Genomic DNA, 19489 nt, shown 5'->3' with positions numbered 1-19489 from the left:
ATGCAGTGAATATGTGTTTCTCTGATTGGTTGATAAATAAAGCTGCATTGGCCTATGGCAGGGCAAGATAGAGGCAAGTGGGAAAATCCAAGAGAGGTAGAGGAAAAAGGAGAGAGGGAGAAGAATCCAAACTACTGTCCAAGGAGCAACATGTAATGGGATGCAGGTAAAGCCATAGAACATGTGGAGATACATAGATTAATAGTTATGGGTTTATTTAAGATGAAAGAGCTAGCTAGCAAGAAGCTTGTCATAGACCATACAGTTGGTAATTAATATAAACCTCTGAATGATTATTTTATAAGCAGCTGTGGGACCTCAGGGCTGGGCAGGAAACAGGAAAATTTCCAGCTGCATTTTGGTGTCCAACATGGTAGCAAGAATTTCTACCCCAAAACCTGAGAAAGCTTTAAAAGAAAGGTTATAAAATGGAGCCAAGATTTACCCAGGCAATATGACATTGAGTCTTCTTATTCATTACTTAATGTAATGAAATTGAAGTTAAATATCTTTTATGTACAATAATACACATTTGTTTGGGGACACATGTATTTCATTAGTTTTTTACCATAAAAAGCAAAAAATTAAATGTAGAATTCAAAAAAAGGAGGAGAAGTTGGACCTTATTTCAGTCAGGATACATAGTACACAAATGTGAAATTTTCATAGAATAAGTAAAATAAATTAACAATTTCAATCATGTATATAGAGGTAAGAGAGAAAGGAAGGAATGAAAAGTGGGACATAACAATATACACTCACACTGAGGAAATACAGGGAATAGGGCCATGGTTTAAAATATATACTCAATCAAATTGGAAAATGTAAGAGAAATGGATAATTTTCTCCATATATACTACTTACTAAAGTTAAATCAAGATTGGATACACAATTTAAACAGATTTATCACTCTTAGTGAAATACAAATAGTCATTAAAACTTTCCCAAGCAAAAATAGCCAAGGACCAGGTGGTTTTAGCCCAGAATTCTACCTGACTATCCAATAAGAGTTAGTGGCAATGTTCCTCAAGTTAGTCCATAAAAAATAGAAAGAACAATGCCCAATTCATTTTATGAGACCATAATCACCATGATACACAAATCCACACACTAATAGTAGGCCCCATTGCTGACGAAAACACCTATACAAATCATTGAACATGGAGAATTCAAAGCTGATGCCTACCTAGAGCATTCACCTCTACATTCCAGTATCTCTGATACAGGATGGGCCTCTGAACACTATCAAAAGAGAAGCATAAACACAAAGCCAACCTCAAACCCTTTGTCTACAATGATATCTGCCTTCAAGATGTGCTAGGACAATGGTGGCACAAAGCTTGTGAGAGTAACCGACCAATATCTGATTTGATTTAAAGCCTACTCCATGAGATGGACCCACACCTGACACTGCTTGGATGGCCAAGAACTCAAGACTAGATATTCCAAGGACCTAGGGTAAAACCAAGTAATATTGGTCAAAAAAAAAATAAACAGGCAAAATAAGTAGTGATAAAATAATTCCTAATGCCATCATGCTATATTCGTATGCTTGTGCAGCCACCATCAAAAAAGTTCCCTCCTGCAGCAGATGGGAGCAAATAAGGGATCCACAGCTTTGACATTACACAGGGAGTGAGAGATCTTAGAATGCTCAGCCTATCTATGATGTCATCTTCAAGTCATTCCTCTCAGAACGCAGGGAATCCAGAAGAAGAGGAGGTTGAAAGATTGTAAGAGCCAAAGGTGATGGAGGACATCAAGAAAACAAGGCCCTCTAAATCAGCATGAGCAAAGATTGTATGAACTCACAGAGGGGCTGAAGCAGCAAGTACAAGGCCTACACAGGTCTGCACCAAGTCCTTTGTGTATATTATGGCTTCTAGTTTAGTGTTTATAAAGGACTCTTGAGCATGTGAATGAGTGGGTGTCAGATTTTTGTGTCTTCTTTTGGGCTCTATCTTTCTTTTGGTCTGTCTTGTCCATCTTTGATTGTCATATTTTTTGCTTTATCTTAATATATTTTATTTTGTAGATTTCAAAAATGATTGTATGAATGAATGAATGATTGAAAATCAGCTACTAGGTAAAAGTTAATAACTCACCTATTATTTGTACCCAATAGAAGAGAAAAAAAAAGTTTTTCCCAATGGAGTGACACTGGGTATATCAATCCCTCCAGGGCAGGCCTCATAAACAAGAGTAGTTGACCAACATGTACTGCAAAGTTTTTTGTGTACTTTTATTTTGTTACAGGTTTTTTTTAGGGGGGGCGGTGTTTTCCTTTCTTTTCTTTCTTTTTTTGGGGGTCGGGGTTGTTGTATTGTATTTTGTCTTTTTATTAAGAAAGAACTTAAAGATAAGGTGTGTGAGGAGGGGGAAGGCCCTGGAGGTATTTTGAAAGGGGAAGAATTTGACCAAGATATATTAAATTTAAAATTTTGTTTTAAATAATAAAATAAAATAGAAAAATTAATTAAATGGATAAATAAAATAAAAGTGCAAAATAAAAAAATACTTATGAATAGGAAATATAAATGTTAAGTTCTAGATTTTTACTCTATTAAAAACATAGGTAATAAATTACTCATATAAGAGATAAATGGATATAGTTGTATGTATAAGGCAAATTTTTAATGACAAGTATTCTGGAAAGTAATTTTTAAATGTTTGAGATAACCAGAGTTAAATTAAAGCTAAAGTGTACTAAATCTAGATATCTAGTAAGGCATGGGAAATAGAAACCAAAGATGCTATTCAAAGCTAGAGAATATTTGCTTTGATATTTAATATTTTCTGCTTCAATATTAGTATAAATACTGAGGGAATTTAGTATTTTGGTGTGTTCCATTCAGTACTAGTCACTCTGGAAGCATGACGTCATTTTCTTCTTGTGTGTGTATGTGTTCCTGTGCATTCATACGTGTATATATATAAGGCATGTGCATTTGTGTTTTTAATATCCAGATGTCAACATTTGGTGTAGCCCAATTAACCTTAATTTTTAAGACAAAATCTTTCTTGTAAAGCTCACAGGTCAGTTACAATTGCTAGCCAGCAAACCTCAAGGATCCTCCTGTGTCTACTTCTCCTGTGTTGACATTAGAGACCTGTGTAGCAGAATCTCAAAAGGTCTGATTAATAAAACAAACCCGGAGCCAAGTATTGTGGTGAACACTGGAAGATCAGAGAGACAGAACAAGCCACAGCTAACCTCACCTGACGAAATTCTCAGCTGACCTTGTTTCCTCAGACTGGAAGCCTCTGTGTCCTCATATCCGAATGGCTCTCAGCTCAACTTACTGCTCAAAACCTAAAAGCTTAAACAGTCAAATGCTTAACCAGCCAAATGCTTCTAGTTCCTGGTCCTCATGCCTTATATATCTTTCTGCCTTTTACCATCACTCCCTGGGATTAAAGGTGTGTGCCACCATGCTTGGGTATATCCTTGAACAGATGGATTTCTGCCTCTGGAATGCTAGGATTAAAGGCGTGTGCTACCACTGCCAATCCTAAGTATCTAGTGGCTTTTCTGTTTTCTGACCCCAAATAAATTTATTAGGGTGCACAATATTTTGGGGAACACAATACCACCACAGACCTGTACTGCCTTACTCAAGTTCTGTGCAGGTGCCGGGGATAGATGTCCAGTCTTCAGGCTTGCAGAGCAAGCCTTGTACCTACTGAGTCATCTTCCTATCTTTTGTATACCACATAAAGTTTTTAAAGCATGGAAATGTATAGATTTGTTAAATACAGAAAGGAAACTGAGAAAACCCTTTTAACATAATAGTTTAAATTTTGTAACCTAATTTCTTTGGAATAACAATAGGATATAAAACTTCAATTAAGTGTGATCAGAGTCCATGAGAACAATATACCAAAAATTCACTACAAACAAATATAGCAAAATAAAAGCCACAATTTTTCTGTATGCTAAACACAGGTTAATTTTAAGGGCTTTATTTTTCATGTTATCTGAATTTCATTTTATATGGAAGACAAAATAATAAAGCACAAATAGTACATGTTTGTGACAGGACTTTGGAGTGCAGAGCAGACTTAGACAAAATTTGAAGGTAGGTGTGCGTTTGGCTCACTATACAAACCTCCCCAGAAAAAAATTGATATTGTTCAATAGTTGAAAGTTTCACAGTAACACTTTCTTCATGAACACTATAAAACTGGTATAATCTAAATTATAGATCAGCTGAATTAATGTTGAAAATGAAAATAAATACATTAATAATGATGCTAATGTCCTAAGAGATATTAGACTGAAGACTATCACCAATATTCATTTTAAAAAATTCTTGAGGCACATGGGTAACAGCCTCTACTAAAATTGGGTTCAGTCAAGTGAATCAGTTAATTTAATGCACAAGGAATAACCCTCTGTTTTGGCAAATAATATCCATTTATTAAGTTCATAATTCTTTAGATTTGTATGGGGTCGTGCTAGTGGAGCACTTTGGGTTTGTTTAGCTTATTAAATGCTTTAATCAGCAGGCAGCCTCACAGGGAACATTCTCCTCAGTTGAACGTGACACATCACTTACTGTCACATTTTGTTATCTAGAACTCTTCTCCAGACTTGGCTAAGATTGAAAAGTTATTTAATTCATTTCAATAAACTAGTTATTAGCACCTCAAATGTGGCTTGTTTGTCTAAACACTGGAAATTTTAGTTTTATTAATTACAATATAATTATATTTCAAACAAAACGGCTCAAAAAACAATACTAACAACATATATCTATTCATTACAGATGCAGTATAATAGAGAGTAGAAATACTAAAATAATTCATTCACTACATTCATCCACAGCTTTTACGGTATGACTTTTTCAACAGCCATCAGTAAGCGTTGAATTTCCCCATCTCCCTTTATATTTGAACTGGAATTATGAAGACTTTTTCATTGAAAGAATATGGAAGAAAGTTTGGGCAGTGCTATATTCAGCTTGCCTCTCTTAGTGTCTGCCCCACCATTGAGCTCTCTATTTGGGCTTTGATGAGATGCCAAATCTTTTTATATTGAATAGGAGTGACTACTTATGCCTCAATGTATGCAATATATGCAATACAATATTCAATGTACTTTACAACTTGTCACCTATATCATTAAAACTTCAGGAATGTGTCATCAATATACTTTATAATGGCTAGTACTTTTTATATCTCCACCATGACTATGCTATTTCTACTGTACTAATGTGTAGCTACTACAGATAATTATAAGTAAATTAAATAAAATATACAAATCAAAGAAGATAGAAATTGGAGTAAAATAAATGATGGTAGGTATTGGCCGACTCTACATTTCAAATTAAACATTTCATAAGTGAACTAATAGACATTTTCTTAGTTACCCTATTCAATAGAAATTAGGACACTCTGGGGTAGTTAGGGATGTGTGATAAAGAATGCTTTATCTCCACAGTCTTAATAATGTATTTAAACTCCCTGTGCCTCAGTGTTTTTATGTGTAAAAGGAAATAATGTTTCTTCCTTTAGCAGATAATGTAATTACTAAATTTCATAATTCTAACCATGTGGAGTTGTTAAGGTACTGAATAGTTTGGTGATTAAACATATAATTTTATGCTTTACAATAGATGCTCATGTGTTTATTAATATATGTTCTGTTTTGTGATATCAGTTGATTTTGATACGTATTCTTAGTATTCAAGATTTATTAAAAATCAAGTATCATTTTATAAGTTCACTCAAAGAAGAGATGTTTTCCAACTTATATTCAATCTATTTTTAAAGCCATCATAAAATCATTGGAATGTGTTGCTAAAATAAAAAATATTAGACATGTTCTGTAAAATTAATTATTCTTCTAATTGTGTGAAATAACTTACATATAATTCAATCACTCATGTAGAAAAAATTGGCAAAAAAATTCAAATACATTAAAATTGACTGTATCTCTGCTGGGAAATATTTATTTCTAAGGAGACATTTGCTCTCTGTAACGTTTTTACAAACAGCCTTTGCTTTTGCTGTCTGTCCATTATGTCTCCTTAAAATGATTGTGGAATCTCCATCCACAGGAGAGCCGAGAACTCTGCCTTCACCATGCACACAGTGGAAGGCATTGTAGCTTGACTTCAAATGTCAAGGTCTGCCATTGTCATGTCACTGGTCAGAGCTTGTGTTGGGTGAATTTGAGGACTGTTGAATACTTTGGTAAAGTATCTTAAAATCACTCTGCTCAGATTTCTGGAGATTCCTATATGCCAGTTCTTCTCAGGTCATTATTTTCATTTCTCACTGTGACTTGTTCTGGAAGCTATCCTGTGAGACCCCAGAATTTTTTTCATCCTGTTATCATTAGCTGTTCTCAGTTTCAAAACTTCCACAATATTTATTAGAAAAATTTTACCTAATTTGAGATGACTCTTGTAGATAGATATCAGCTGCATTAAGGAGGGTGACAGTTTTAATAAAATCATCTGGCAGAGATAAGAGGGTGCATGCGAGCACAATCTATCTTGAAAGCACACACTGTAGCTGAGAGGTGCAGCCTGGTTCCTGGAACATAATGCCTATTTCTACACCCAGTTAGTGCTGCTCTATTTTTGCTATGTCTTCTCAACAGTTTCTAAAGTGAGATGCCTACAAACAAGCAGTGAAAAGACTGAATATGAGAATGAAGAGTGTGGACACAGAAGTAGGAACTGCCATCTGCCACTTGCCCTATATTTAGTTTATCATTAGGAAATATGGATTCATAAATTCTGGTTCGCTTCATGCTACTGATTCTAGAACACAGTTATTTCTTATAATGAGTAACTAGTAACTTCTTAACCCTTTGATTGATTTGACACCAGGGGCTTATTGATCTCTTATGGTATAGACAAAAATTTATGTCACAGCTCATGACTTTTGGTATTAAAATGTCATTGCAATTATACTATTATTCTTTAGTTTAAAATAAAGTCTTGTTTTCTTAATAATGGTAAGATAATGCAAGAACAGTAACACTATATGAAGTTCATTGGGTTGGATTGTCTAAGTCTTTATTACTGGGGATATTTTTTATCCATATGATGATATGGCATTTGCTTAGGCAACCACGGTGTTACATCAGTCAGGGTCTTGGCAATAATCAGACAACACACAGATTGGTAATTTGAGAGACTATTTACAGAGCCATAAAAAGGGTTCAGGGCAAACAACAAATGGAGGGCACTAAAGTGCAGAGCTAGCAATAGCTGGAAATTGGTTTCACTTTAAAGCTCAAGCAGCAGCAAGAAGAGAGAGCAATTACCAAAGCCGAAAAGGTAGCACACTGAGTCACTGACCTAGTAAGAGCTTTGGCCTTCAGGAGGGGAAGGCAGTGTTCCAACATGAATCTACAGGGAGGCAGCTCAGGCACACAGACAGTGACCTTACCCTCTTCCTGCTCACTTGATCTACTGCTTAGGTTCCCATTGGTCAAGCAAGTTGTAAGAGAGAGGCCAGAGAACCTTACATAATCATTAAAAGGCAAATTCCCAGGACACAGAGGAGGAGGAAGAAAAGAGAGCTGACTAAAAAGGGAAAGAGAAACTCTCTTCAACAAGCAGCCTATGGCCAACAAGAATACAAAGATGGAAATAGGTAGCTGTCCTCACAGAACTCTTACAGTAGTTTTCCATTTCCCTTATAACTTCATGTTGAAATGTGAATCATGTTTCTTTCAACTTGTCATTAAATTACACTTTTCCCATATTCCTGATGCTATTTTAAAGGAACTGATTTTTAAAGTTTTATATACTTTATTATTGTTGCTTGTGTGTTCAATGTGTGTGTAAGTGCAGACATGTACATGCCCCTTCATGCATGTGAAAGTGAAAGACAATGTCTAGAAGAGGGTTTTCTCTTTCCACTGTGTGGATATCAGAATCCAACTCAGAAATTATTAAGCTTATCATTAAATATTTTTATGTACTGAGCCATCTCAACTGTCCTCAGATGAATTGTTAAGTAATATTCTATCATCTATTTAAACAGTACCTTATTTTTGAAACAATTTTAATTGCTGAAAGAATTCTTTAACTGTTTTTGCTGGTTTGATAATTTTACAATGTATTATTAATAGTTTCTTTGCACATGAATCTTTAACATTAGCTCTTTAAAAGGTGTTCATAAAGTCTTATCATGAAATCCAAGATATTGATTTAATAAGGTAGATACAAGAAAAATTCTTAAAAGCAGGTTTATTTTTTAAAGACTCTTTCTATTTCTTCAAATTAATGACAGTTGGTTTTGTAATTGCCTTTTTGATTTCATATTCTAACTTACAAATGACAGGATACATTATCTCTTCAGAACCAAAAGACAGGCAAATTGTTTCAAAGTATATTGTACCAAATGTTTTCAGGAGAAATTATGATCTAAAGATGTCATTGATTTTTTGTTCACTATTTACTTAAAATTTGATTATAGATAGTAGAGAAGTTAGAGAGACATATGTCATAGAAATGTTTTTATACATTTGTGCAGTTTTATGATGGGACATGAAAGAAGCATTATGGACTTTATTGAACAACAACAATAGCAAAAACTATTTAACTACTGTAAAGAGCTAAAGTGGGAATCACTTGAACTGTAAATGAGGGGAAATAAAGTTGTATTTCCAAACTGGCATGAAGGCAGACTCTATCCACTGAAACAGGGTAGGCCAAAGGTAAGACAGCTAAACTCTCAGAAAAATGGTATCTCAGGAACTTTTCCTTGCAGTTATGTCTGCTATGTCTATTCAAACTCCAGAGACTGTCATGGTTGCCCACATAGTAGGTACAGGACATGAGAGAGGTGCTTGTTGTACTGTCCTTGCCTGTTACCCAGATGTATAATGGCTGCTGCCTCCTTCATAGTGGGTTTCCTTATTTCTTCTTTGCATTATCCACTGTGTATATAGAAGATGGATTTTGCTGTCAGGAACAAGTTGTTATGTGTAGGCTTACTGTGCCAGAAATATTGGGAAAATAAATACAGCTGACCTTCCACACCCCTGGGCTCTGCTTCTACAGATTCAACCAAGCACAGATGAAAATACTTTTTAAAAAATCATCGCTGTGTTGAATATGACAGGATCCTTTCTTGTTATTATTGCCTCCATAGTTCAGTACAAGAACATTTTTACATAGCATTACCATTGAATTAGATGCCATAAGTGTCTAACACAGTATTCAAAATAAATATGTGTATGTGTGCAGATTACACAAATACTGCCCCATTTCATATAAGACATATAAGAGCATCTGTAGATTGTGGTATCTGAAGATAGTCTGGTAGATAACAGGGGATGACTAGAATCAGGGCAGCTGCAACAAGGATGTGAAATGAGCCAGTATAATAGTGTTGCCCACTGCAGAAACCTGCCCATCACAAAGGCAAATACATGGTAGCAGCAAGTACTTAAGAGCTTTTAAACTAAACACATTCTCCAATGTATTCTTTTATATATATATATATATATATTAATATATATTAATTTGATATACAATACAGACTAGCAAAATATCTTATGACACTTTTATATAATATTGAAGAATGGCATATAAAATGAAAATAACATGGTATATATGTATGCATTCAAAGTATAACTTAATTTCTTTATTTCAATGATATATATTCAAGTGTGCTAATTATGTGTCTAGTAATTATCTCATGTCAGTAATAATATGAAATAACAATATTTAATAAGCTGAGAGTATAATTTTATATACTTAATTATACTTTTATTTGTTAAAAGTAGGAAAGTAGCCAGCACAAACAAACATCAGAAAGAAGCCATTTTGTTTATTTTCTTGATTTCTTAAAAATTTTTATTTTATTTTATAATTTAATTTAATTTTACATATCAGCCACAGATTTCCTTGTTCTCCCCGCTCTCCCACTCCCCGCCTTCCCCCCAGCCCACCCCCATTCCCATATCCTCCAGGGCAAAGACTCCCCTGGGGATTGAGTTCAACCTGGTAGATTCAGTCCAGGCAGGTCTAGTCCCCTCCTCCCAGGCTGAGCCAAGCGACCCTGCATAAGCCCCAGGTTTCAAACAGCTAACTCATGCACTGAGTACAGAACCCAGTCCCACTGCCTGGATGCCTTCCAAACCGATCAAGCCAATCAAGTGTCTCACTTATCCAGAAGGCCTGATCCACTTGGGGGCTCCTCAGCTATTGGTTCATAGTTCATGTGTTTCCATTTGTTTGACTATTTGTCCCTGTGCTTTTTTGAATCTTGGTCTCGACAACTCTTGCTCATACAATCCCTCCTCTTTCTTGCCAATTGGACTTCTGGAGCTCCACCTGGGGCCTAGCCGTAGATCTCTGCATCCAGTTCCCTCAGTCATTGGATGAGGTTTCTATCACGACAATTAGGGTGTTTGGCCATCCCATCACCAGAGTAGGTCAGTTTGGGCTGTTGCTCGACCATTGCCAGTAGTCTATTGTGGAGGTATCTTTGTGGATTTCTGTGGACCTCTCTAGCACTTTGCTTCTTCCTATTCTCATGTGGTCTTCATTTATCATGGTCTCCTATTCCTTGTTCTCCTTCTCTGTTTTTGATCCAGCTGGGATCTCCTGCTCCTCTAAGCTCTCGTTCCCTCAACCCTTGCCCTTCATTACCCCCACTCACATCCAGGTTGTTCATGTAGATCTCATCCATTTCTCTGTCACTGGGCGATCCCTGTGTCTTTCTTGGGGTCCTGTTTTCCAGGTAGTCTCCCTGGTGATGTGAGTAGCAGTCCAGTCATCCTTGTTCCACATCTAGTATCCTCCTATGAGTGAGTACATACCATGTTTGTCTTTCTGAGTCTGGGTTACCTCACTCAGGGTGATTTTTTCTAGATCCATCCATTTGCCTGCAAACCTCATGATGTCATTGTTTTTCTCTACTGAGTAGTGTCCCATTGTGTATATGTACCACATTTTATTTATCCATTCTTCAGTTGAAGGGCATCTAGGTTGTTTCCAGGTTCTGGCTATTACAAACAATGCTGATATAAACATAGCTGAGCAAGTGCTCTTGTGGTATCATTGAGCATTTCTTGGGTATGGCTGGGTCTTGAGGGTAATTGATTCACAATTTTCTAAGAAAGCACCATATTGATTTCCAAAGTGGTTGTACAAGCTTGCATTCCACAAGCAGTGAAGCAGAGTTCCCCTAGTTCCACATCCTCTCCAGCATAAAGTGTCTTCAGTGTTTTTCATCTTAGCCATTCTGACAGGTGTAAGGTGGTGTCTCAGAGTGGTTTTGATTTACATTTCCCCGATGATTAGGAATGTTGAGCAATTCCTTAAATGTCTTTTAGCCATTTGAGCTTCCTCTGTTGAAATTCTCTCTTTAGTTCAATAGCCCATTTCTTAATTGGACTGTTGGGCATTTTGATCTCTAATTTCTTGAGTTCTTTATATATTTTGGTTATCAGTCCTCTGTCAGATGTGGGGTAGGTGAAGACCTTTTCCTATTCTGTAGGCTGTCGCTTTGCCTTGTTGACCATATCCTTTCCTCTACAAAACCTTTTCAGTTTCAAGAGGTCCATTGATTGCTTGTTTCTCTCAGTGTCTGTGCTACTGGTGTTATATTTAGGAAGTGATCGCCTATGCCAATGTGTTCAAGACTACGTCCTACTTTCTCTTCTATCAGGTTCAGAGTAACTGGATTTATGTTGAGGTCTTTGATCCACTTGGACTTAAGTTTTGTGCATGGTGACAGATATGGATCTATTTGCAGCCTTCTATACGTTGATATCCAGTTATGCCAGCACCATTTGATGAAGATGCCTTCTTTTTTCCATTGTTTAATTTTGGCTTCTTTGTGGAAAATCATATATTCATAGGTGTGTGGATTAATGTCAGGGTGTTCAATTTGATTCCATTGGTCCACATGTCAGTTTTTATGCCAGTACCAAGCTGTTTTTATTACTATAGCTCTATAGTAGTGCTTAAGGTCAGGGATCGTGATGCCTCCAGAGGTTTTATTGTACAAGATTCCTTTGGCTATCCATGTTCTTGTTTTTTTACTCCAGGATTTGTCATGGTACAACTTGCAAAGGTCTGATACATATAAAACCTAAAAAATGCATTTAATATGTATTTTGTGCATATATCTAACCTTCAGAAATAGAAAGTAAATCACATTGAGCGGTGAAATGTTATAGCATAAGGCCACTAGGTATATATGTAATATGGTTAAACTTTTAGTACTATAATTTCATAACATCGTGTGTACATGGTGTATATGGGAGTTGGTGACAGTTGCCACTATTTTTGCCTTGGTAAGAAAACCTATATGTTGAAAACCTATGTGTTGAAGTAGAGAATGTCTTTAATAAGCAACTATGGAGGCGAGGCACCTGTGGGAATTTGTAGACTTGTCAGATTTTATTATCCACACATGACAAACCACAGTTTTCTATAATATTGGGAGGAGAGCAGGGTGAGAACATTAGTTCCAGACAGAAAAATATTTTAGGAATTTAATGTAACATGACAGCAGTTAAGATGAATTAAACAAAAATGTCCAATATTAGTTAAAAACTAAAATATTCAACTTGAAATAAGCTTAGTGGGACATACCCGTAACCCCATTAATTAGGAGGTTGGGAAAGGGAGGTGATTAGCTCTATCTGGGCTTGGCTATATACCAAGTTAGGGTCAAGAAGTGCTATATAGTGAGTTCAAGGACAACCTGAGCAACTTAGTTAGTGAGACCCTCTCTCAAGATAGCAACAACAAAATTTGCCTTTAATAAAACACAGAAGTACTAGTTTCAATGCCCAAACTGAAGTTTTTATTCAAGCACAAAGGTAGTGAAGAAAACATTTCAGCCTCCTTATGAGTAGGTGTTAGTATTTGACATTTTTTGACATCTTACATTTTCTGTTCAAGAAACACACATTTTTTTTTTCAGATTCAAAGACAGCTGTGTGGGTGTTTTCACATTATACTATCCAATATCCAGCATTCTGTAGCAATTAAATGAGTAAGTGAATTTATAATGATTAAGAAAACTAAGAGAACATTCTTCTAAATTAATATAATCTACTTAGATATAGAATGTGACAATTGCATAAAACTCTTAATCTGCATTAGAATTCCTTCAACAACGCATTAATTATTCATTTAATGAACAAATATGGAGAGCTTATGGTAATGTGAGTGCAAACAATGGATGAGATACTCTCTCATCTTTAAGGAATAGACAGTTCATTTGACAATAATTACTGTGGTAGTTTGACTGTAATTGGCCCCCATAAGCTCATAGGGGGTGGAACTATTAGGAGGTGTGACTTTGGTAGAATGGGCATAGCCTTGGAGGAAGTGAGTCACTGTGGAGGTGGGCTTTGAGGTTTCTTATGTGCAAAATATTGCCCAGATAGTCAGTTGACTTCCTGTTGCCTGCAAGATGTAGGACACTTGGCTCTTTCTCCAGCACCATGTCTGCCTGCATGCTGCCATGCTCTTCACCATGATGACAATCGACTGAACTTCTGAAACTGTAAGTAAACCTCCTCAATGTTTTTATGAATTGTCATGGTTATGGTGTCTCTTCACAACAATAGGAATCTTAATTAAGACAATTACCTTCCCTTATTAAGTCATTTGGGAGTGGAAAGGAAGATCACATGACTAGACCAGGGCATATAATTCCTGGTATCAGTTATTGGGGAGACTTATTCTGTAATCTCCATAGTTGAGCATGTCTATATAGTTATTAACATAGTATCTTAGGAACTTGACTTCAACTCCAATTTGAATGGTGGTATGTAGACAGACAATGATTACAATGACAAATTATGTATAACCTTATTTCCTAACATGGGCACCTATAAGTATATTTTTACCTCATGTAACATTTGTAATTATCTTATGTCTCAGATTCAGGAAAAACCTAGATTTCAGAGTAATCTCATTCAGGTGAAAATGATATTCAGAGTTACATTGACATGAGAAAGTTTTTCATTCAGATCTTTAGAGAACAAACTTTTAGGTAAAACAGTAATGTTAAATTTAAAAGAATAGTGACAACCAGATTACAACCTAAGCTCTAGAGAAACTAGCTAATAAGGAGACCCAAAGAGGGATGAATGGATTGCCCTGGGAAGGGGAAATAGATGAAATCTCCATGAGTAAACTGGGGATGAGGGGTGGGCAATGGAGGGTAGGGAATGGGACCTGAGAATATAAGGGAACAGGATGGTCAAGCTGGAACAGTAATGAAAGAGGTACCATGAAGAGGGAGACATCATGGGGATAGGGAGAAAAGGGGTACTGAGAAAGTTCCCAGGAATCCACAAGGATGACCCCAGCTTAGACTACAAGCAATAGTGGAGAGGAATTAGCTTACTAAGGGATTAGCTTACCCCAGTAATCAGATCAGTGAATACCCTATCATCATAGAACCTTTATCCAGTAACTGATGGAAGCAGATGCAGAGATCCATAGCCAAACACCATGCCAAGCTCCAAGAGTCCAGTCGAAGAAAGAGAAGAGGGATTCTATGAGCAAGGGGCATCAAGATCACAATGGGGAAACCTACAGAGACAACCAAACCAAACTAGTGGGAACTCATGAACTTTAGACCAACAGCTGTGGAGCCTCCATGGGACTGGACTAGGCCCTCTACATGGTGAGACAGTTGTGTAGCATGAACTGCTTAAGGGGCCCCCTGGCAGTAAGATCAGAATCCATCCCTGGTGCATGAGCAGGCCTTTTGGAACCCACTACCTATGGTGGACACCTTGCACAGCCTTGAGGCAGGGGAGGGTCTTGGACCTGCCTCTACTAAATGTAGAGGCCTTATCTTCTTATAAGAGGGAATGGGGGATGGTTTGGGGGGGCTGGAGGGGCAAGAGGAGGGAAGAGGGGGATCTTTGGTATGTAAAATGAATAAATTTTTTTTCTTAATAAAAAAATTAAAACTAAAAAAATTACAGAAGAGTGAACAAGAAAAGGTATGTTTTGATGGAAAAAAATATAAAATGATCTGTGTGGGCTATTGATTCCCTTCCCTGATTCTCTACTCATATGTGGAATCTATAGGTAATATTCACCTGCCCATTACTTCTACCTTTCTAATCTATATACCAACGATTACACTCAGTTGAAACCATTTCCTGGAATTCAGGTTAAAATGCCTCTAGCCTTTAATTTAAAGAAGTTGGACCAATGGTACAGGCCTTAGAATCATCTTTATGAATCATTTAAACACATTTAGTTTAAAAAGGAACCAAACAAGTAGAAAACAATGAAAAATCACATACCAACCATTTACTGGCAATGTTATTCTCTCTATATTTACAAGTATTGCTACTTTCACCATTAAACATGGAAGAGAGCTATTTTACAGTTGGTGTTATGGTTAATTAATAGTCAATAACTTTGATTCTCTTCATTGTAGAGATCATACGAGGGGCTGATCATTGAACCTGAATAATAATCAATTTGAAATGTAACAACTTATGAAAGTGAGTATTTATTTTGACTTTGTGGTTTGAGAGTTCATTCTATCATAGAAGGTCAGGAATGTGGACGGAGTGGGAGATACCTTGTCTTTTGTGACTGTGGGCAAATAAAAGTTAGAGATAAATGACAGTGTTCTGCTTTCTACATTGTATTCATCTGGAAAACCTGACTCATGGAACACTGCTGTCCATACTGAGAATGTTCCTTTCCTCCTTTCCTCCTTTCCTTTAGCAAGCTAACCTTGCTAAAATAATACCCACAGACATGCCCATTGGTGTGTATCCTAGGTGATTTTAAGTCACACATAGTAGTCCATCAATATTAAGCTTCACAAGCACAAGCCTTGTCAAGTTGACACACAAACGTCATTTTAAAACAGTAGCATTCCCTGTTTTGCACTCCTAACAGCTCATGGCTATTTCATAATACAAATTACATTAAGTACATCTCCAAGATTTCCATAGATTTACCATTAGCAACACTGTTTAAAAGCCCAATGTCTCTCTGGACTCAAAACAATTCTGAGAGTCTATAAATTCAAGAAACAAGTTACATATTCCCAATATACCATGAAGCAGAATAAACACCCTCATTCAAAAAAGAGAAAGAAGAAATAAAAAGGAGAGATTGTACCAATTTGAGACATAAACTCAACAGAGAAAACACAAGATCATGCATATTTATGCTTAATATCTGGGACACTTTGTAGGATCCTCTAGGCCCTTGGTTTTTCAGGGCCCATGCCTATCTAGTTCTATCATGTAGCCCCTACTCTTGTTCTCTTGAGAAAGTTTCCTTCCATGACTGTAGATTCCTTGGCAGTTTTCTATTGGACATTTCCTATGTCTCCATTCCTACATTAAGCTTTACCCTAATAATTCCATGTTCTCCTCTCATGGTTCCTTGCATGGAACCTAATCCTGACACATATTGCCTCATCTCAGCAGTCAGGTACATTCCTCTAATATCCCATAACTCATGCATTTTACATGTATGCAAAATCAACATCATGTAGAACCTGTTGTCAAGTTCTGCTGTGTCTTTTAGATGGAGTATGGCTCGCTCCCAACAAAAATTATAATGGCCTCTGTACACTTCAGCAGCTGAACCATGTCAATTTTATTAGTTAACTTTTCATCTTTTAGTCACTGTTGGGAAATTCTTAACAAAAGTAATTTAAGCACAGTAAGATTTTTTGCATTCACTGTTTGAGAAGGAAGAGTTATTCAGAGTAGTGATTCTATGTTATCACAGAAGTAGTATAAAACAAATGGGCACATTATATCACCATCAGGATGCAGAGACTGATGAATGTTGGTGATCATCTGGCTTTTTTTCCCCTTTGTTTACTATTTTTGTTCAATCCAGGATTCACATACATAATATAATGCCACTTACATTCAAGGTAAGTCTTCCAACCACAACTGAACCTCTTTGGAAGCACTTGAGCAAATTCATCCAAGTGTTCCATCTCTTAAGGAATTCTAATTCCAGTCAATCAAGTTAACAGTAAATATTAACCACTGCACACAATAAGGATTCAAGAACATTCAGAGAAATGACTAAGTCAATGTTGCTTCTGCCTTGAGGGGGAAAGTCACATAAATAGTTATGAAAAATGTCACAAGTTCCTCAAAGCACTGCTATTGTCAAGAATCTACCAAGATGTGAATTCTCTATATCACTCTCCCTGTGTCTTCCATTCTCCATTTCCATCCATTGTTTAAGTCTGAATGTGTCTGAGAATGTCTGAGTGTTCCTAGCAAAGGGTTTTGTTCCTGCTTTTATTGGACAGCACAGAAAGAATCACAGAGGGAAGGAATGAGAGATAATTTACAAAATCTTAACAGTTTACAAGGGAATAAGTCATTGACTCCAACTGATCCCAACTGACCTATATAACACATAGTGTTACAAACAGAATTTATCGAACAATATCTGAATGGTGGTTTTAATATTTAAGGTGGATATTCATTTTATAAGATTGCTTTGAATATATAATATATTGGTTTTCCTAAATGATTATCATAACACAGACAGAAGCATACATGGTCAGCAACATGAAAGATATACATAACACGATTTAAATTAAACTTCTACATTAGCGTAGGTTGTGAATGTTGATTACACGGGAAATCCAAGACAATTAATGTTGGTTGTTAGACTTTTCTCCCAAAGCAAGTTAAACAAAGAGGAGGAGAACACAGTAGTGACCTCAAACTGTATTATTAACTCTGGTGTGAGGTCCAGAAAAAATAAGTCTCTTTGAATGCCAGAGATATTTTTATAATATTGCATTGTCATAGTTGGTAACAAGACATGTATATGGTTGTCCTGTATACAATGTATGCCAAACGGTTTTTACATGCAGGTTATTAATACCATTTTATTACATTTATTTATTTATTTTACATGTGTACATGTAAGATACAGTTACATGTGCAGTCATAGGAAAACCACAGAAGTTGGTTTCTGCCCTTCACTGTGTGGATCATAAGTATTGAACTCTTTGTGTCCAGCTATCAGTCAGCAAGTCCCTTAACCTGCCCAACCATTTTCTCAGCCTGTTAATAAAATTTCAATAATTAGTAAAGTAAAATAGAAGTAATGTAGTAAAATAATAGTCTAGACTTCAATTTGTTTTAGATAGATCATGTATTTTGCTAAAAATAATTTGTTATAGTTTACTTACTATTTACAAACTTTCTTTGACACTTTACAAAATAGTAAACATATGGAGAGAGACTTTAAGAAATTATTCATTATTGGGTAGTATGTTTATGTTTATCATTTCTTTGGAAATTAGATATATTTGTTTTGTATTTTGCCAAAGTATTTATAGACTGTGATGATAATAATGGAAAAATATAGTCTTATTAAGTGAAATAGTGTGAGGAATTAGGTGAGCTCTATGGAAGAACTAATAAATATTTACTTATTAAATAGAGGAATGGTATTTATTTTGTAAGCACTTTGCTTTTCTTTTACCATTTTAAAAAAATATGGTGTTTTGAGACAGTGTTTCTTTATGTAGCACAGCCTGCCCTTATACTTGTAGCCATCCTCCTGCTTAGGTTCTGGAGTTACTGGTATTCACCACCATTCCAAATGTTTGTTTTCCTCAGAAAAGAAAAACTAAGCTATCCATATCTATTTTTTCATACCTCCAGAAAAATAACTAGGAAAACATTTACATGTTGATGTAACTAGTGTTTTTAAATGATTATAAAATGTGAGAATCAGAGTTCTATTCATGCTTTGGAATTGGACCTTTGCTCTAGGCAATGAATGGAGCAGAAGACATTATTTATGCAACATCTCTGGACAGCAGGAAGACAGACTCCTCAGCACCGCACTTTGAGAACTGAGGGTTTTACTGAATTGAAACGCACACATCTCTGCTATTCAAAACTGTATTTGGTTACATAAATACGATCACCTATGCTTAAGATTTGAACCATCCCACTAGTTTATGTAAATCACCCCATTAAACAACATAAGCTGACTAACAAAACTGTTAACTTCCCTCATTAAATTGAAATCTCAGACTTTTAATAAACAATTTGAGTCAAGTCTTTCTTAGAGGTAAATGATGTAATAAAATCATTTCCGTTATTACTTGTATTTCTGTACACTCCTTATTTTACATATTTAAAATTAGAATACTTAGGTTACTCTCAGTACTGAGTTTTCTCACACAGAGAAAACATTTATGATTATGACTGCCCTAAAGCAGCTTTTCTTTTCCATACAACCATAATTTGATTTTAAAAACACTTTCAATTTTCAAAGTAAAATCAACACCTTTACTGTAAATATTAGATTTTATAATAGGTTGTCAATGCAAATTTTCTTTCCATTTGTAGCATTTTCATTTCCAATTAAACATGAATTTTTTTTAAAAAAAAGAAGTTTACAGAATTGCAGTTATTCTTCTTCTCTATAGCATGACCTAAAATACTTATGCATGAGCAAATTATGAGTTTTCATTCTAAACCTTGCACCAATGAGTAGCTAGGTCA

At 35.8% G+C, this 19489-nt stretch overlaps 1 long non-coding RNA gene across 4 annotated transcripts; it reads left to right on the top strand.

Moving 5' to 3' along the window:
* The first annotated feature begins 1707 nt into the window (after positions 1-1707).
* On the top strand, positions 1708-19029 carry LOC121827148 (uncharacterized). 4 transcript variants are annotated; one of them, XR_013048963.1, is made up of 6 exons: positions 1708-1848; positions 12913-12984; positions 13435-13500; positions 14403-14631; positions 15403-15469; positions 18749-19029. It is a non-coding gene; the product is annotated as an uncharacterized LOC121827148 (long non-coding RNA). The 4 variants fall into 4 exon arrangements; XR_013048961.1 differs by having other exon boundaries at positions 13408-13500; XR_013048960.1 differs by lacking the exon at positions 12913-12984.
* The last annotated feature ends 460 nt before the right edge of the window (positions 19030-19489 follow it).

This window comes from Peromyscus maniculatus, chromosome 2 (assembly GCF_049852395.1).
Source record: "Peromyscus maniculatus bairdii isolate BWxNUB_F1_BW_parent chromosome 2, HU_Pman_BW_mat_3.1, whole genome shotgun sequence".
NCBI lineage: Eukaryota > Metazoa > Chordata > Mammalia > Rodentia > Cricetidae > Peromyscus > Peromyscus maniculatus.
The sequence above is the reverse complement of the archived record's forward strand: the minus strand, read 5'-3'. Positions and strand labels throughout refer to the sequence as shown.